Source organism: Rosa rugosa, chromosome 5 (genome assembly GCF_958449725.1).
Source record: "Rosa rugosa chromosome 5, drRosRugo1.1, whole genome shotgun sequence".
NCBI lineage: Eukaryota > Viridiplantae > Streptophyta > Magnoliopsida > Rosales > Rosaceae > Rosa > Rosa rugosa.
Genome location: NC_084824.1, coordinates 52088969 through 52109171, shown reverse-complemented (window position 1 = coordinate 52109171; position 20203 = coordinate 52088969). Strand labels below are relative to the sequence as shown.

At 38.9% G+C, this 20203-nt stretch overlaps 1 long non-coding RNA gene and 1 other non-coding gene across 2 annotated transcripts; one reads left to right on the top strand and one right to left on the bottom strand.

Moving 5' to 3' along the window:
• Positions 1–356: 356 nt before the first annotated feature.
• LOC133708697 (uncharacterized) lies at positions 357–19671 on the bottom strand. The gene is made up of 5 exons (XR_009845999.1): positions 19611–19671; positions 16822–16884; positions 3980–4093; positions 604–798; positions 357–487 (listed from the first exon to the last, which is right to left on the bottom strand). It is a non-coding gene; the product is annotated as an uncharacterized LOC133708697 (long non-coding RNA).
• On the top strand, positions 13909–14015 carry LOC133713256 (small nucleolar RNA R71). Its single transcript, XR_009847922.1, has one exon. It is a non-coding gene; the product is annotated as a small nucleolar RNA R71 (small nucleolar RNA).
• Positions 19672–20203: the final 532 nt, after the last annotated feature.

Genomic DNA, 20203 nt, shown 5'->3' with positions numbered 1-20203 from the left:
AACCTCTTCTTCTCAAACTCATGCTTTTCTAGCTCCCACGCCACACGCATCTTGCCAAGCCTCTTTTGAAATGATCGATTCACTGCCATGCATATATATAGGAACTGCCGGGAAGAACACAACAACAACCTTCCTAGGATTTTTAATCCTTCGAAGTTTGCTGGCCTAGTCTTCGCTAACTCAGACAAAGGGGCAAAGTTTTGGGTCCTTACCCATGAATATCCACTGCCGTACAACTCCGATCAAAGTGCCCCCTACATTTTTGGCGACTTCACTGGGGACTAGGCTGTGTTTCCACCTCAGCTTCCTTAACAGCAGCATTTTTCTCCAGAAATTTTCCATGCTCACTTCAACCAGTCATGCTTTATCACTGACAATATGTATCAGATGCAATCAAGGGGAGCTCTCTTGATGAACATGCAAATACTCAATGCCACACAAGCTTGTTGCTTATTGCATTGACTATGAGTCTTTAATCCATGAGTTTCTGTAACAGGAATCATGAAATCTGTCAAAATCAAATTTATTCACTCATTATTCAAGCTTCAATATTGAGTGAACAAATTAAGAGTCCTATTACTCAATCTATAAAAGCTATCTCACCTTGAGGCTTCAACAAAACCAAACAAGCCACCACAAATAACCTCATCACCAGTTGATGCATTTCTTCTAGATCTGGTAAGGTCTGAACCTTCTGCCTGGAAATTAGGCCATAATTCCAGCAGCTAACCTCTTCCTTGCTGAACATATGTCACGCTGAATCTTGACTACCACTGCTGGGAGCAATATATAAACATCCTGCAAGCATCACAACCATCAGTGCCACAAAACTACCTTACCTTTGTTTAGCCATTTTTCAAGCATTTCGAGCCTATTTACCAGATTTTTCATAAACCTTCCCAACAACATGAAAAAAAAAATATATATATATATATATCAGTCCTTATTTGTGTCAATACCATCAACTCAGTATACTCAAACTCAAAGTTATCCTTTTTCTTTCAAGCATCATGCAAGAATACTTGGGGGCTTTGCTTAATGAATTTCAAAAACATGCTGTGATTTAACCATGGCTCCCTTCATTTCATAGCAGTGCTCTATGCTTCGAAAAAAAAAATCATGCTCTTATTCCATGGTAGGATGATAATTTTCTTGAAACTATCCATGCTTTTGTTGTCACAACACCGCCAGATACAGTCAAGCAAAACAGCAGCAAAAGGTCAAAGTGATGCAAACAAGCTTAGTAAGAAGAGACTTTTTTTTGTTCTTCACTTTTGAAAAAACCTAGATTCAATTTCATAGTTACTTAACCTCTGATTTACATCAGAAAATGATATAAGTGAAAGTAAGTTTTGTTTTTCTCCTCAAAAGGCCAAATCTAGCTATTGAAAATTAAAGAAATCACATTTTTTCCCTCTTCCTCTCATACTCTGACACTACCTCTTTCCTGAAAATATTTATCTTTTTATCTCAAATCATCATGTCCTTACAAGGTTGAACCGTTTATGTTACGTCCCGAACCCAAATTCACCCGTTTACTAGTCATTTGGACGGTAAACGACCTTTACTTTCACTTTTACTTTCGGTTTAGTACTTTTAGTGGCCCTAAATGATGACTTTTTGTTCGGGTCAGAATTTGAGAAAAGTTTCTTCACGAAAGTCGTAGAGGACGTTAAACCGAGCGCGTGCATATGTGGTTCGTAAAAATCGGAGCTCGTATGCGAAAGTTATAAGCGAAATTGTGAAGTTACTGTTCACGGTAAGTTTCTATAAATATAGGAAGTTACTATGGTAAGTTTCCAAATTTGGAAACTTACCCGGCTCTTTCTCTCTCCTCTCCCCCGACCTCTCTCTCTCTTCCGGTTCGGCCATTTTCGTCCTCCCTTCGATTCTTCACTTTCCGGCCACCAGCCGGCGTGCAACCGGTCACCAGAGGAGCGCCTCCTCCCTCCCAACACGCTAGTAACCTTGGTTTTCGAAGATTTGGCCGGAAAAGCTCGGAATTGAACCAAGAAGATCACTGTAGCAGTTTTGGATTTCCGGCGATTTCCGGCAATTCCGGCCGTTTCCGGCCACGAAATTGGCATCGAAGGTTCGGTTTTCATCACTGATCATTTCCCCTATGGCCTTGTGTCACGATTTGTTGTGTAGATGTCGAATTGATGAATTGAAATTTTAGGGTTCTTGAGGAATTTCTGGGCTTGTGTTCACCGGCCGAATTGGAGCTGTTTCAGGTAAAATTGGCACTTGTTGTAGTTGAATGAATGGTTGAGTGTGTTGAGTAGATGCTACTGTCCAAGTTTGGTGGCCATCGGAGGTGGTGGCCGCCGGCGCGTGGGGCCCACGCGCCGCCACTGTTGGTGGCGCGTGGAGGTGTGTTGAGCAGTGATTTAATTCCAGTTTTTAGTCCATTAAATTGTATATATGTTGTAGGGCTTGTATATGAAGTTTGGTGAATTTTGGAGGAGTTTGGAATTGTTTGTGATTTTTCGAAGTTCGGTGTTTTGTGATGGAATTGTTGGAAATCCGGCCGTCGGATTTTCCTCGTGTTCGTTGTGGAATATATAGATTGAGGAATTGGTGTTGTGGAAGAGAATTGGATTGAATTTGAGAAGTAGTGGAGATAGGGATTTTCGGGTCTCGTTTAGGTTCGTAATTATTTATTCGAATTGTCGTTTATGGAAATGTACTTGTGTACAGGACGATGTTGCGAGCTACGGCTAGATGAAGGAACTCGTTTACATGGTCGCCCAATAGTACTGTGAGTGGACTTTTGTTTTTAAGAATTGATGCATGCATTTATTTCGCAATTATTAATTGGTTTAATTATCGTTTTATTTATCGAGCATTGAATTTGGTTTTGCTTATAAATGGTTATTTTTGAAATTGTATTTATGATTTGCATTCGGAAATATGATTTCGATTATGGAGATTGTGATTTAAGTGATTTTCGACGAATTATTTTTCCGATGTGATTTCCGGAATTTATTAATATATTTTATTCGTCGATCTTGAGATTTCTGGAATAATTTTTTTCGAAATGGGATTTCAATGGAATTTGGCATTTGGAATGCCTTGATGATGATTTCGGATTGGTTTATGATTTCGAGATTATTTTGGCGTGCGGGGCCACGTCATTGGATTTGTATTTTCTCGTGAGACGATGGGGAAGCCTTATTGGTTTTCAGTTTTCATATGGATTTTTACCCGCCATACCTGGGTCGTTATATTTATTGCTAGCTAGCCTATTAGTACTCCTCCCTGCTTACTATGTGTTTGTGGGTGAGTAAGAGCAGAGCATGGGATGCTCCAGAGTGTGGGACACTCCGACCCGAGCCTGGGAGGCTCCCTTCTTGTATGGTGATAACTTCTTCCCCATACTTTTTCGTGACTTGACTAGCGGGGCTAGTCCGTTATTTTCGTAACCAGCGGGGCTGGTATGTTTTCACGAGAATTTTGGATTTCGATGTTATCGTAACCAGCGGGGCTGGTCTTATTTTCTTGAGAAACGAGATTTTGGTTTTACGATACATGATTTTCGAATGTTTTGACTAGCGAGGCTAGTCGGTTTATCGTTTTAAAATCCTTGGATTTAAAGCTAAATGTGTTTTACCATTTGTGCATGCATCGAGGTTTTTAATGAAATAAATGTGGGAAAGTATAAAATACATTTGGTTTTAAATTGTTATTTTTGTCCACTCACGCTAACGTTTTTATGTACTTTCCCCTGGGCCCTTCGGTTTCTAATGCCCAGTTTGCAGGCGCTATTAGTTGAGGTCGGGCGTACATGGTTCGAGGCATAGTTGGTGAATTGCTTCCGCATTTCTTTGTTTGGCTCTGATCTATCGTGGGTTACTGTTTTGGGTAGTCCACTTTAGTGGTGACTCGACCAGTTCTCGGTAGAGTTATCTCTAAGGTGGGCCCCGCAGGGCCACCTCGGATTTCAGGGCGAAATTCGGGGCGGGTCCTGTCAGTTTACCTGAGGACTAGGCTATGATTCCAGCAGCTAGCTTCCCCCTTGTTGCAACATATATTAAGCTAATCTCTGTTCTTGATCTTTACAATCACTGCTGGGAGCAGTTTATTAACGCCCCTGCAAGCATTACAACCATTAAAGCTACATGCATAACAATCTTACTATTGTTTAGCCACTTCTTGAGCATTTCAAGCCTATTTGAACATACCCTTTCACTGAACCTTACCAGGAAGCATAGAAGATAACCTCTTCATTGTTGATGCTTATACCAGGCAATAATGATATTCTAGATATCTTATACCTATATCAATCTATATGTCTAGCTAACATAAATGTGAAGCTACAATTTGACTTGACTCATAAACCCTCGCAAGCGTACGAATCGTTGTCAAGTAAGGGAAGTATTAAAACCTTGATTATCGTACCTCGAGGATTAGGTGTTGGACCTAACCGAGGTAATTGACGCTAGAATAACTTAAAAGCATACAATGAAAAAGTAAAAATAAAAATAAAATAAAGTAAAATATTCACAAGGCACCAAGCCTTGGCAATGCTCGGCTTAGCTCACACTAAGCCTAATCAAAGCCACTAACTTGTAGCCCAAATGAGTTATGCACAATGGAAGGTAGAATTTTGTTTGGGAGTTTTGAATTGAGAATTAACTAGATTAAATGCAAACTAAAATAAAAGCAAATAACTAATTATCAAGCAAGAAATTAAATTCGGATTTCAAAGTAAAGGGAACATGGGAGTGTCGGGTGATTCACACTAACTCTCTTGTAAATATCGATGCCAATTTCACAAATGCATGCATTTCCTATATGTGTTAAGTCCCGTATTTAGTACCGGTTAAGGCTACTAAACCAATTATCCTTTCGGTGTATCGATTATGCCGGTTAGGGCCACAATCAACTCTCTAACTTAGGCATTACGCCGGTTAAGGCCGCAATATCTAAAATTAGAGGCCTAGAGTGCAAGATAATAGAGACCCAAGCAAGCTTAGCTACAATTAAGCTAGCTAATGGTTACCACACTTAAATCCGAGATGCCACAAGATTAATAAGTTGTCAATTTATCAATCTATTCATCATAATTGCCCACAACATAATTTCAAAGGGTGATAAAGCCTAGAAACATGCTTCTAAGGACCAATAAATTCGGATTTAAAGCATACACAATGAAAATTGCATTTATTAAAATTAAAGCATCAATATTTATACAAGATGAGTTAGGGCTTCACAACCCTAACTCCCAAAATTAAACTACTCACAACCCATTATCAAATACATCATCAAATACATAAGAAATTAAGAGAAATGATAGAAGAGAGAGGGAGCACAAATTAAGCTCACAATTTGCTATAGGCAAACATGAACCCAACTTGATATTAAGCCCCTACTCTTTACCAAAAGTGAAATCTCTTTGTGTTGATGAGCAATTAATGGTGTGAGTGGTAAAAGCCCCTTGATTTTCCTTCCAATTTTTGAGAGAAAATGATGAGAGAAAGAGAGAGTGGGGAGGTGGGTTTCGGCTGTAGAGAAGAAGGAAGAAGATTGGGGATGTAGTGTGTCTGTGTGCGGCTGTTGAGAAGAGAATATATATATGGGTCCGCGGCTACAGTAGGGTTGGTTGCAATATATGGAGGGGATGAGGAGAAGTACACGTTCTGCACTTGATGGATGATATTGAATGCCACGTGTTAGTGGTTGATTGGCTTGAGAGAAAGGAAGGCAATGGATGATGGCATGCACGTGGGTGTGCTGGTGTTTGCTACATTGCATGATTAATTAAGTTAATTAATCATTTGATTAATTAATTTAATTAATTAAACACCATTTCTTTTCCTTTTTTTCTTTTGTTCTTCTTTTCTTCCGTTTTTTTACTCTCTTCTTCTTTTGCTTTTCCCAAGCTCAACTCAATGATTTTCACATAGTTGCTTGCATTGACCCATTGACCATCGTTGACTTTTCGTCTTTTTGTCGATAATTTCAATTAGCTCCAATTTCGCCTCATTTTCTCACAATTGTCAACTCCGCTTATTTGCTACAAAATAAATAAAAATAGATTAGCTACATTATAATTGACTTGAGGATTAACTAATTTCTAGTGTTTTAGATACAATTACATGCATATAAATGCGTGTAATCACACCCCCACACTTGAACTTTGCTTGTCCCCAAGCAAACTAAATGAAATCTAATCCGAAAATCTACTAACTCACAAACATAAGTAAAATGCGGTATTAGCCTTTCCAACCATAACCCTCGGAGAACTAATTATGTAAATGATCATGAGGTCGACAAAGCATGACATAGAAACTATAAATTTGTAAGGCAATTAAGAAGCACATGTGAAAAATGCTCAAGTATATGCATGTGTTGACCATGTGTCAAATCAATCCACCACAATCAAATAGGCACATAGAAGACCCGATATAACCCGCTAAACTCACATAGGTTCACTAAATATTACCGCTCAAGTGTTTAGGGGCTATATGTGTTTCACTCAAAAGCAATTTCATAACATGCGCCGCTATATGCTTGCTCTTCGATCTCATCTCCGCTAGGTAACCCGCAACATTCAATATTAAGAGGTCTTTTATTTGGTTGTAATGGGGCTAAGGGCAAGTGGCTATAAAAAATGAAGGATAGGGAAAGACAAAGTCCATGAAAATCGGTGAAGCAACTCTCTCTTGTAGAGATTTAAGACTTTTGCTTTCGAATGCTAAGTCACTCACTCTAATCCCGATGTACAACTCACACTACACTATACTATAAACAAAAATAATACTAGTTTTTTTTTTTTTCTTTTTTTCAACACTTTTTTTTTTTTCGTTCACCTTTTTCTTTTTCTATTTTTCTCTTCTTTTTTTTTTTTTTTTTTTTTTTGAGAACTTTTTTTTTTTTTTTTCTATACAAATCACTCACCCCCACACTTATTCTTTTGTAACCTCACACTTTTGACTTTTTCTTTCTTTTGAAGCACTCAATCATAAAGTCATTCTCTCGAATCGCTTCACCAACTACCATGGAAGGGTAGGATAAAAGTGTATAGGCTAGGTAGGAATTTGTGGTGCAAATGAACAAAAAGGCTAAATATATAAATAGGCTCAAAGTGGCAATCTAATGGTAAATATTTTTGGGCACATGCTTCTTTGGCCATGGTGGTATATAGTCCTAATGCCTCCATCCTTTCTATTATGTCGCAAGCTAAAAGTAGCCTCAAGAGGTCTCAAGCAAGTTCTAGATACGCAATGTCATGAATTGTACACACATGAAAGAATAAGTGAATGAATAATGCATACACTATAGACATTAGGCTCAAAAGCTCACAAATAAGGCATGCAAGTTAATCGAATAATCTATATGTTTCTCTAACTATGATGGACCAACCTAACCATAGGCTATGTGCACACATATAATCAAGCATAGATCACATATACACTTAATCACAAAACAAATTCAAAGTCCTAGATCATGCTCAATCTATCCACAATCATAACAAGTTAAGTTCATGGCTCGTCATTGGGGTTGGAAAAAGGCATTAACCACTAAAATATAATTACATACAGCTAATCTAATTTTTTTTTTTTTTTTTTTTATGGTGTCCGAGCCCTCACCCCCACACTTAAAACCAACATTGTCCTCAATGTTGTAAAGTGAGCTCGAAAGCTAAAATCCATGTCGGATTTAGGCATGAGAGTGAAGTCCGGGCGAAGGCACACAAATTAACTATGAAAATGAAAATCTAAATGCGGAGAAAAGATACGGAAAACCCCCTTTGTCGACCCTCCATTGCTCACGACCCTTGGAGAAGACTAATATGAGACACCAACCTCAAGGCACAAGGCCTTGACTTCCTTAACATATGCTCCATAATAGCTCAAGGTGCTTAAGAAAGATCGACTCCATTGAGAAATATATAGTGTCCAAAGAGCAATGCGTCACACAATAGGCAAGGATTAAGGACAAGGGTCCTCCATTAAGCTCATGGTCTTGACCACATCCAACACACCTCACAACAGCCCAATAATGGCCTCCATTGAAGAATTGAAGTGCAAGAAGTCCAATCAACTCGAGTGAAAAAAAAAACTAGTGAGTGCAGAAAACTTCCAGCAATGACCTTTCTGTCTTCAAATACCCATATCTCATACTCAGAAAGGGGAAAAGAAGTGAGACCACCTGGAATGGAAAGTAGACTCAGAGAGCTTTCTATCCATATAAGGGAAGCCACCTATCTCCAATTGAGATGAAAACTATAGCTGGTCAAACTTGCCAATCTGTCAAGAAGTTTTCTGCTGACCCTCAGTCACCAAAACTGCAATATCTGAAGCTCCAGAGGTGCAAAGAGGGTGAGACCAACGAGATATGAAACTAGACTCATAACGCTACCTTAAGGTAAAATTTCAATGAAATATAATTTCTGAGTCAAAAATCGTTGGCCTCCAAACTCACTGTTGTGTTCTGCAGTTTCTGCTGTGCCCTGTTTCTGGCCCCTGTCACTTGGAACACTAAATATGAAGTTAGGAAGGTTTAAATCAAAAACTGTTTCTCCTGCATACAGAGGACTTGTGAAGACACATCTATGAAAAATTTGAGCTCCAAATTGCTTGGGATGTAGAAGGTGTAGCTTCCCAAAGTCACTCTACAGTAGCTGTCTCTGTTCTGACCCTCATGCATTGACCACTAAATAACTTGAGTTCCAGTGACTAAAAGAGGCTGAAATTTTCTCACAAGATAGTAGACATATAGGAGAATAGTCCCAAAAAATTTCAGCTCAAAATAGAATGTATCATGGAAGCTATAGTCACCCAAAGTCAACCAAATATTCTGGACAGAAACTGCTCACTACCAAAATAATTCTCCTTCACATTTTCAACTCCGGACACCTCCCATCCTCCCAAAAAGATGGCTGAATAGCCTTATTGATGCAAAATAAACCAGGAAATTTCAAAACCACCTAGGGTTGCCTCCCTAGAAGCGCTTGTTTTTAAAGACCCCAAGCCGGTCTATAGAACTTGGTCTCTTCAAGGTGGCTCCTTCTTTCCACCACCACCCACACAAGCTTTAGTAGAACTAGAACCTCCACAAGATGGTGCAAGGAACTTGATATTCACTGGAGTGTTCCACTCAAGATACCCTTTCTTCTTCTTCTTGTCAAACCCACAAATCTCCCTTATTGTCTTGATTTGATTCTTTTGCTCCTCACTCAATGGGGGATCCGCATTCACATTTAGCTCATCAAGAGTAGAAATTGCAAACACTTGGCAAGGAGAGGAAGAACTATATACCAATGACTCTTGGTTGTGGTGTGGAACTTGGTTCAATGGGCCAAAAATTCTATCTCTCTTTGCTTCATTGCCTTTGACCAAGTTAATAGAAAGCACATTTTTTACCACCTCCGGAGGGTAAATAGGTTCAAGCCTCTTGAGTAATACTTTTTCGCCCAATACCTTCATTTTGATAGTGCCCTTTTGAACATTAATTTTTATCCCCGCGGTCGCCATGAAAGGTCTACCAAGAATGATAGGTATGTCCTTGTCACAATGAGGCTCATCATCCATATCTAATACCACCAAATCCGCCGGTAAGTAGAACTTGTCAACTTTGATTAACACATCTTCAATAACGCCCATAGCTCTAATAATACTCTGATCCGCAAGTTGTAAGTAGATAGGAGTAGCTTTAATAGGCCCAAGGTCAAGTTTCCGAAAAGTCTCAAAAGAAATAATGTTAACACTTGAACCAAGGTCCATCAAAGCTCTATCAAAGATTTTCTCACCAATAGTGCAAGAGATATTAAAACTCCCCGGATCCTTGAGTTTTGGAGGGATCCGTCCTTGCAAGATAGCACTAACCTCCTCACAAATTTCAAACCGCTCATCATTCTTTATCTTCCTCTTATGGGTGCACAAGTCCTTTAGAAATTTTGCATAAACCGGCATTTGTCGAATGAGCTCAATGATAGGAGCATAAATGCGACAAATATAATGTGCAATCCTCTACACTTTTCTTGGCTATTTCCTTTAAAAAGTCAGTTTTAACTTTGTTTTCTTTTTAGGTAGTTCGTGGAGTGATTCAAGAGAAATAAGAACTTAAAGAGAGCAAAGAAGCCATGGAACATGAAGTACTGATGCAGAGGACTAAGTTTGATTAACCATTTGGCCAGAAATCACAAGGGAAGTCCACGGAAATCATTGTGCAAAACAGTTGCTGCAAAGCAGAAAACTGCAGTTTCAGAATCAGCTTTCTGGGAACGGTTTTGAGGAGAAATTCTTGCATTCTTCCAGCTGCACCTATGCAGAAAGGGCCAGAGAACCTTGAAGACATGATGTTATAATTGAACTAGAGCTAAATAACTGGTCAGAAACGTCAACGAGGCAGCAGGAAATCAAATGCAAAGTAGGCTTCCCGATAAGGCAGAAACTGTCAGCTTTTCACGAAGGTTTTTGGGAGATCTTTTCCGGCGATTTTCTTGAGGTTTTTCCAGAAGGTTGTTGATCAATATAGAAGATATGATGTCATAGAACACGTAGGAGTCAAGAACCATCCAGAAACTTGTCAAGAAGAAGTCGTTTCTTGTCCAAGAAGGAAGCTTCAGAGTCAGAAATCGAATCCTAGTCAAAACAGGACTGTTTGGCAGAAATCTTCTATGGACGAATTTTGGGTGCATTTTTGGAAGTTTATTGATGCTGAAAATTACAAGGAGAGTCCTTGAATGATTCCTCAAGATTTTCGGAAGATTACTAGGGCTTGAAAATCATTTAATTGTGCACCAATCAGAGTAATCCTCAAGCAACTAGGAGAGGCTTTCAAAGCAGAATTGGAAAAGGAAACTTGGGCTGTGTATTCTATATATATAGAGGCTCTGAAAACGTTAAAAAGCACCACCCTACAGCGCCATCTTCTGCCATAAACCCTAGCACACAAAGTCTTGAAATTTCCAAGTCCTCCAAGAGCAAAAACCGTGCACACCATCATCCATCTTCATCAAGCCTTGCCGTGTACTATCTTGAAGGAAGTTCTTGCGTTCAAGGCTGCCTAAAAGTGAATTCGTGGCTCTCATCTTCTGCCCTTTACGGTTTTTATTTTCTTGTAAATCAAACTCATATATTTTTAGTTGTGAATTTTAAGACAATGTGTGGCTAATCTACTTTTGTTAGGGGCGAGGTTTGAAGCCCCTAAGATATGTTTTTGACAATATTTTGATCCCTAGTTTCGTGATTGCTTTGTTGTGAAATTGTTTATTTGGTTTTGGTTTACAGATAACTCTTGCATGTTTATGTTTTATGAATGCGCACATAAAATATTATGATCATGTGAGTGGGGCTAGAAATAGGTATTTTAATCTCCTAAACGGTTAATAATGCTTATTTCAATGGTAGTAAAACCTATAGGACAATAGGTGAAACCAAATAAAAAGGATTGCATGCTAGGTAGGCGTTCCACACTAGTTTTGCATACTTGTTTCGATCAAACTTCCACATGTGATTAATGCTTAGAATGAATTGTTGATAGGATAGCGTTCTATACCTTGATTGTTTATTCTAAAGGCTTAGTAATGGTGCGTTCATCTTGCTTAAGTAATCTAGGGAAGTAATAAGAACTTATGCATGCATTCATGGTTTGTTCTTGATTGAAACCTTTTTCACGACTTAGTAATTGAACTAGGATGATAAATTTGTCTCAAGCATATTTTGGTGGTGGATTTCCGAGTTCCTAACATCTTCATCATTATCTTTCAAAACCCTAAATTCAAATCGTGTTTCTTTTCTTTATTTTCTGTTTATTTTCGTTAAAAATCCAAAAACCCCAAATCAGTTTCGTTTTTAGGATTGCAGTGCCCTCTTCTATCCCCTATCTGTCCCTCCATCTTTCTCTCTTTTCTTTTTGTGTGTGACGTTTTCTTTAGTAATAGTTTTGTTTTCTTTTGTTTTCTTTTGTGTGATTAATATAGTTACCCTCAATCTCTGGCATCGAACGATCCTTGCTTATTCTTTACTACTGACGACTACATCATTGCAGGGTTAAATTGAGCGTCTATTTTTAGCGTATCACTCAATCAAAGGTATATTGACATTAACCTTCTTCAAAATATCATGCACTTCAGACATCAAGCCAACTTTCTTCTTCTTCCCACCCTTCTTCACATTTTCCTTTCTTGGCACATTAGGGTAAGGAAGTTGAGGTTCCGGTATGCTCAAGTCAAGAGGTGGATCAAAGGTGAGACTCCCGGTGGTGCCCCTAAGGGTAGTCACGGTCCCACTAGGGTTCTTAGCCCTCAAGGCCTCGCCTAGTGATGAATAGACCGGACCACTTCTATCACTAGAGCTACCATGAACATGTAGGTCTTCCTCCTTATTCCTCCCCCCTGTTTGGGTAGAAGTAGATGGCTCAAACTCATGAGTGGTGGGTCTAATGTCATCAAGAACCTTCCTAGAGGTGTCATCGGCCTTAGATGGGTCCCTAGCCTTCATGGCCTCACCATCTAATCTTGAGGCCGAGATATCCTCATCCCTAGAAGTGTTCTTTCTCAATAGAGCTCTTTCCTTGCCACTATCAATCAAACCATATTTTCTCGCATCATTCTCAAAGGACAAGAAACCATAACCACTATCAAGAATAGCTCCTCCGGAAGGTACATTTTCTTCCCCTCCGGCTACCTTATCCACCCCCTTATTTCTTCCTTTGGTATTCAAAGTCACATCACCCACTCCATATTTACCGGAAGGTACATTTTCTTCCCTTCCGGTCCCATCCTCCTTGTAATAAACAGAATCATGATGTGTATGCAATTGGTCATCAACAACATGGCCAAGAGGTACATTTTCTTCCCTCTTGGCCCCATATGAATGCAAACCAACATCATCATCAAATAAAGGATTTGTATGGAGACTAGAAGATGTAGGCATGTAAACATGATTATCATATACCTTTCCCGAACGTAGAGTGGTGACGGCATTACATTCATGGAGTTTGCCTCTTGGATTTGGCTCCGGTTGTGAAGGTAGGGCTCCTTGTTGACGTGTGCTAAGCTCTTTTGCCATTTGACCCAATTGAATCTCTAACTTCCCCACACATTGTGCAAGTGAACTTTGACCTTGTGTAAGAACCGAAATATTTTGCTCCGTCTTCATTTGAGATTTGGTTAATGCGGTTAGTAACTCTTCCATATGGTTCTTTGTTGGCTCTTGAGTGGTATTAGGCACCCCTTGAAGAACTTGCCTATTTTGGAATCCGGGAGGTGCATTTTGTGCATGAGAACCATAAGAACCTCCATGAGAAGTACCAAATGAAGACCCTTGGCCATGAGAACCAAGAAATGAAGAATTTGGTCCTTGTTGCCCTCCATAAGAATAAACACCACCTTGTTGTGCACTAGAAGATCCTCCACTATCTCTCCATGAAAAGTTTGGGTGATTTCTCCACCCCGGATTATAAGTACTTGAATAGGGATCATTCCTTGGTCGGTTTGGAAAACTACCAACCGCTTTAGCATGCTCATCAACAAAATCCGGATAGCTAGAGGCAAAATGACACTCACTAGTAGCATGTGTAGGCGACTCACAAAGTAGACATAATGATGAAGGCATAGAGGCGGCCTTTACATGATGTGTAGGTGCACCATGCTCTTGAGCTTGAAGAAGTAGATCAAGCTTCCTCTCAAGCTTTCTATAATCCGCACTAGAGCTCTCTTGAGCAACCCGTGTCTCATGAGTGCTTTTGGTGTCATAATATGGATCTTTCCTCAATCTCTCCCTTCTAGAGTCATGATCATCCCATTGTCTCGATTGTCGACCCAAGTGCTCAAGTATATCCCATGCCTCGGTTTGACCATGGCTATGAAGTGAACCTTGTGCGGCAACATCAACCCTCCTCCTCTCATGTGGTAACAAACCACCATAGAAGCCGTCAATCATCATCGACTTAGTCAAACCATGATGTGGACATGCATTGCAAATATCCTTGTACCTATCCCATGCCTCCCAAAATGTCTCATGATCTCGTTGAGCGAAGAGTAAGAGCTCATGCCTCATGCTAGTGGTCTTGTGTGGTGGGTAGTAAGCATCCAAGAAAGTATCCGTCAACTCATCCCATGATCGTATACTCCTTGGTTGTAGCTTCAAAAACCATCCCTTTGCATCATCTCTAAGTGAGAAAGGAAACAACCGCATCTTGAACTCACCTTCCGGAAGTCCACCCTTTGACATAGTGCTCACAATCGCCTCAAAGTCTTGCATATGGTTGATGGCCTTCTCGGATGGCATCCCACGGAAAATAGGCAAGATGCTCAATTGTTGTGGCTTGATCTCAAAGTCCACATCTCTTTCCGGAAGTACTAAGCATGATGCCGTATTGGTCATGGAAGGTCTAGAGAACTCCCGAATAGGTCTCTCCGCCATCTCTCTAACCGGTGATCTAATCGGACTCGGTGAGGGATCTCTTGGAGGTACTCTTGGCCTTGGAGGTGTTCGTGAACGATTCCTTGGCCTTTGTCTAGGAAGTCTTTGCAAAGTGCGACCACTTCTCAAATTGATAGGTAGTAACGTGTTGCTCATGCACCTATAAAGAACCACTAGAAAATTAAGCACCTCAATAACCAAATAAACACAAAATATTCACTAAGTTTACCAACCACAAAATTTGACAACTAATTAGAGGGTGTGAAAAGAAGGAGACTTAACAAATAGTGAAAAATAAAATTAGATACTAAACAACTAAACAAGGAAACAAGAAATAAAAATAAAAATGAAAATAAAAGTATGCTAAAAGTGACCCTAAATGCCAATTACCAAGGGATTAAGATCCGAAGACCCTAATCCCCGGCAACGGCGCCATTGACTTGACTCATAAACCCTCGCAAGCGTACGAATCGTTGTCAAGTAAGGGAAGTATTAAAACCTTGATTATCGTACCTCGAGGATTAGGTGTTGGACCTAACCGAGGTAATTGACGCTAGAATAACTTAAAAGCATACAATGAAAAAGTAAAAATAAAAATAAAATAAAGTAAAATATTCACAAGGCACCAAGCCTTGGCAATGCTCGGCTTAGCTCACACTAAGCCTAATCAAAGCCACTAACTTGTAGCCCAAATGAGTTATGCACAATGGAAGGTAGAATTTTGTTTGGGAGTTTTGAATTGAGAATTAACTAGATTAAATGCAAACTAAAATAAAAGCAAATAACTAATTATCAAGCAAGAAATTAAATTCGGATTTCAAAGTAAAGGGAACATGGGAGTGTCGGGTGATTCACACTAACTCTCTTGCAAATATCGATGCCAATTTCACAAATGCATGCATTTCCTATATGTGTTAAGTCCCGTATTTAGTACCGGTTAAGGCTACTAAACCAATTATCCTTTCGGTGTATCGATTATGCCGGTTAGGGCCACAATCAACTCTCTAACTTAGACATTACGCCGGTTAAGGCCACAATATCTAAAATTAGAGGCCTAGAGTGCAAGATAATAGAGACCCAAGCAAGCTTAGCTACAATTAAGCTAGCTAATGGTTACCACACTTAAATCCTAGATGCCACAAGATTAATAAGTTGTCAATTTATCAATCTATTCATCATAATTGCCCACAACATAATTTCAAAGGGTGATAAAGCCTAGAAACATGCTTCTAAGGACCAATAAATTCGGATTTAAAGCATACACAATGAAAATTGCATTTATTAAAATTAAAGCATCAATATTTATACAAGATGAGTTAGGGCTTCACAACCCTAACTCCCAAAATTAAACTACTCACAACCCATTATCAAATACATCATCAAATACATAAGAAATTAAGAGAAATGATAGAAGAGAGAGGGAGCACAAATTAAGCTCACAATTTGCTATAGGCAAACATGAACCCAACTTGATATTAAGCCCCTACTCTTTACCAAAAGTGAAATCTCTTTGTGTTGATGAGCAATTAATGGTGTGAGTGGTAAAAGCCCCTTGATTTTCCTTCCAATTTTTGAGAGAAAATGATGAGAGAAAGAGAGAGTGGGGAGGTGGGTTTCGGCTGTAGAGAAGAAGGAAGAAGATTGGGATGTAGTGTGTCTGTGTGCGGCTGTTGAGAAGAGAATATATATATGGGTCCGCGGCTACACTTGGGTTGGTTGCAATATATGGAGGGGATGAGGAGAAGTACACGTTCTGCACTTGATGGATGATATTGAATGCCACGTGTTAGTGGTTGATTGGCTTGAGAGAAAGGAAGGCAATGGATGATGGCATGCACGTGGGTGTGCTGGTGTTTGCTACATTGCATGATTAATTAAGTTAATTAATCATTTGATTAATTAATTTAATTAATTAAACACCATTTCTTTTCCTTTTTTTCTTTTGTTCTTCTTTTCTTCCGTTTTTTTCCTCTCTTCTTCTTTTGCTTTTCCCAAGCTCAACTCAATGATTTTCACATAGTTGCTTGCATTGACCCATTGACCATCGTTGACTTTTCGTCTTTTTGTCGATAATTTCAATTAGCTCCAATTTCGCCTCATTTTCTCACAATTGTCAACTCCGCTTATTTGCTATAAAATAAATAAAAATAGATTAGCTACATTATAATTGACTTGAGGATTAACTAATTTCTAGTGTTTTAGATACAATTACATGCATATAAATGCGTGTAATCACAATTCTAGAGAGAAATACTCTCACAAAAGCAACATGCATATGTTTTCTAATCTAAAACCCAGACACACAGCAGTGATCATAAGCACAAGCCCCTCACACTTCTCAAGCGATATTCATTGCCAGAGAACATGCAAGCAAAAGTTAAATCTTGTACTTTTAATCAGGCTACTGCACTTGGGGGTTGATGAGTTGGTTTATGTTGATTACCTTAACAGCAGCTCATCCATCCTAAACTTTTTAGCCTCATATTCATGCATCAAGCTGATCCATCTGAAAGCAAAAAATATTCAAATCAGGCAAAATCATTCCCTTTACATACCACAACCAGCATCAAATTACATTGATATCCAAATCTTGACAACACCTCAAGCAAATCCACTCTCCATAATCAATCATACCATACCATTTCTATCTATTGCAAGCGTATTGATTTAAACCAGAATCAATACATCAAGCATAGGCACTCTTATAATCAGGCTTTTACCATATCTATTGCATCACTCAAGAGCACCTTTCCAGATCCATACGCCAAACCAACCAGCAACAAGCAAGTTTGAAGAAAAGAAGAACTACTGTATTACTGACAGATCTCGTGCATATTCATATCAGGCACACACATGCAAAATTTACAATTTTAGTTTGAGAATAAGTCTTTCAAGCAAATAGAAGAAGTGAAAAGAAACTTCAAGCACAACATTCACTCTGTTGAAAAAAAAAAAAAAATCATGTATGAAGACAGGAGCTCACAAGAAAAATGGGCTAAACATCATGCTACTCAAGCAACGCCTAAAGCAATTTAAGCATTCCAAACTGCTTAGGTGCTTTAACAAAGAGAAAAGTAAAAAATTCACTGCCGGAACCAAGCCAAGACTACATACATTGCCTATTCATGATCAAGTTGTTGCTGAACAATGCAAGTCACCACTCGCCGCCATGCTAAAATGAGCTCAGAAAAACAAGGCTTCATATCCAAGGGATTCAAATGTTCCAAGCTATTTCGTTGCCTTAACAATATGCAAAAAGAAAAGAGAGGGGAGATCCATTATGTTGTCATTAATAACAAAGCATTCAATGATTCTAGGCATTGCAACATGCTTGATAAGATGCTATAAATTCCATGAAGCATTTTCATATGTCATATATCCACTAAAATACCAAGCCTCAAGCTCTGCCATGAACAAGTAGCAGACCCATTTTGCTGCTGGGAATAAAGCCAACGTTTAAATACATCCATGAAGAAACTGTACTTTTAGCATGCCAATCCTATCTGACCATGGAAGAAAAACAATTCAATTCAAAGAATTTGAGCAAGCAAAGTATTATGCAAACCCAAAGATCAACAAGCACTTATTCAAGATTCAAGCATCCATGCACTACTGATTTCAGACGATCAAAGTCCCTATGATGTTCGAACTATTAAAAGTTCATCTACACATTGCCAAACTCATGCTTATGCCAAGCTCATTTTCAAGCCAAGCGGATCCATGGCCAAGAGTAACAAGTCAATAATTAAAGAAGCTTACGCCAAGCAAAAAATATTCTTAAGCATATAAGCATAGAAACACCAATCATGTCAAGCTTCTCTCTAAGGTCATGCATCCAACAACGAACTAACAAGCATACAAAGGCAAGTCATTCCAAGCTCGAATCTTGCAAGATCCTATATGCATCGAAAACCAAGTGAGAATGACGCCAAGCCATTACATCCAAGCACATGCTTTCCAACACTAATGCACTCTCATTTGACCATTAAAGAAACTTGAGGAAGTCACAAGCTTATACCATCAAGCACATGCCTACGACGTGCCCAAGCATAATGGTCACTAATTGAATCTATTCAAACCGAAACACGCAAGGCGGACATCATACAAGCTCATGCTCTTACCAAGCCAAATTCCTTACATGACAACAAATTAATCAAGACATGTATACCTGGAGAATCAAGCAAGACAATGCGAAAAACCAAATTGCCAAACGCTGCTGTAAAAGCAACACGAACCACTGCCATGCCATATAATTCAAATCAATAGTCTTTTCCAAACCATTTTGTGATAATCTTACTTCGTTAAACCAACATGCTAACCTATTTTTAATCTCTTGCTGTTGTGACAACCTCTTATCATGCTAGCTAGACCAAATCTCGATTCTTCTTAAAATGACCAGACCTAGTTTCAATAACCAAAAGCACCTTTCTATCAAGCAACAGATGCTTCTAACCCTTTAAACAACCATCATGCCAAGCTAATACCTAGAACACCTCATGCATATGTCAATCGGATCATAACCAAGATAGCCATGCCAAGCATACAAACTTCTCTCTTTCAAACGAGTGCGTCCACCAAGTAACCATCTGCTAGCTCAAGCCATCAAAAGCTCATGCCTAGAATATGCCCAAGCATGACTATCTCAATCGAAACAAAAGCCAAGCCAAGCAAAGATATTTTTTGTTTTACAATATCAAAGCTAATCAAGCAAGACCATGCCTTGCAAACCAACGCAAATTCAAGCCAAGCAAATTACTGATGTAAGTATCAGTAACATGTTCAGGCCAAGCTAAGAAACTAAAATTTAAATATACCAAGCCAAGCAATGCCATGCTATATCATTCATTTTCACGACTATAGCAGTAAAATAGAAAAGGCTCACAAACGACTTGCAAAAAAAAAGGGCTCACAAAGGCAGGTTACATCACAATCCCAGCAATAAAGCAAAGTATGTGATGACTGCAAGAATTAAAACAAGCCACAGCAAAACATGCCATGAAAATTCATGTTATATCATTGTCAAATTCAACTCCTGACAAGCAATATCCATATTCATATATTGTCAATCAACCCTTGTGATTATTGATGAGCAAATTCAAATCCCAACAGCAAGCATAAAGAGTTCACCACCAGAGAAAAGATCGACCGATGTTTCAATTGTATTCAAGAATACAACTTTGAATAATCAAAAGCAAGCGTATCTCACAAAAAGATTCTTATATTGATGCTCACCTGGATATCATGAAGAACCACAATGCAGCGATTTAGCCCAGTATGCTAATTCCCAGCAGCCAATCAAAGCAACGACAAAGCTAGCACCACTGCAATAAAGTCAAGGTTGAGTGTGGTCAGTGCGTTATCACAGCTACCATAAGTCATACAAATTCACAAAGAGCATGCTCAAATAAGTAAGCAAGCCAAAGCCAAGCCACAAAGAAATCCTATACAAATGAAAATTCTACATGAAAGCATTCATTGATATGGAAGATAATACCAAGCAATATACAGCAAAAAAAAAAAAGTATATGACTCAGATATTCTAATCAAGCACATGATCATGCAAATATGTGACAATGAAGGAAAAGCAAGCTAAGCAATTCAAGCAAATAAAATTTCAGTTACCGTGATCAAGCTGTATTCAAAGCTTCCACCATTTACTGACATCTAGTTTATCATTGGAATTGATACTCTCATATCCTGTCATTGGCCTCTACTACTCCACTGCTGAAACAAAAGCTGCCGTAATCAATTTTATCAAGTCAGAGTTCAAGCATAGAGTATCTCATCTGAACCAAAAAAAAAATGTGTGGAGAAGTCATAAGCGC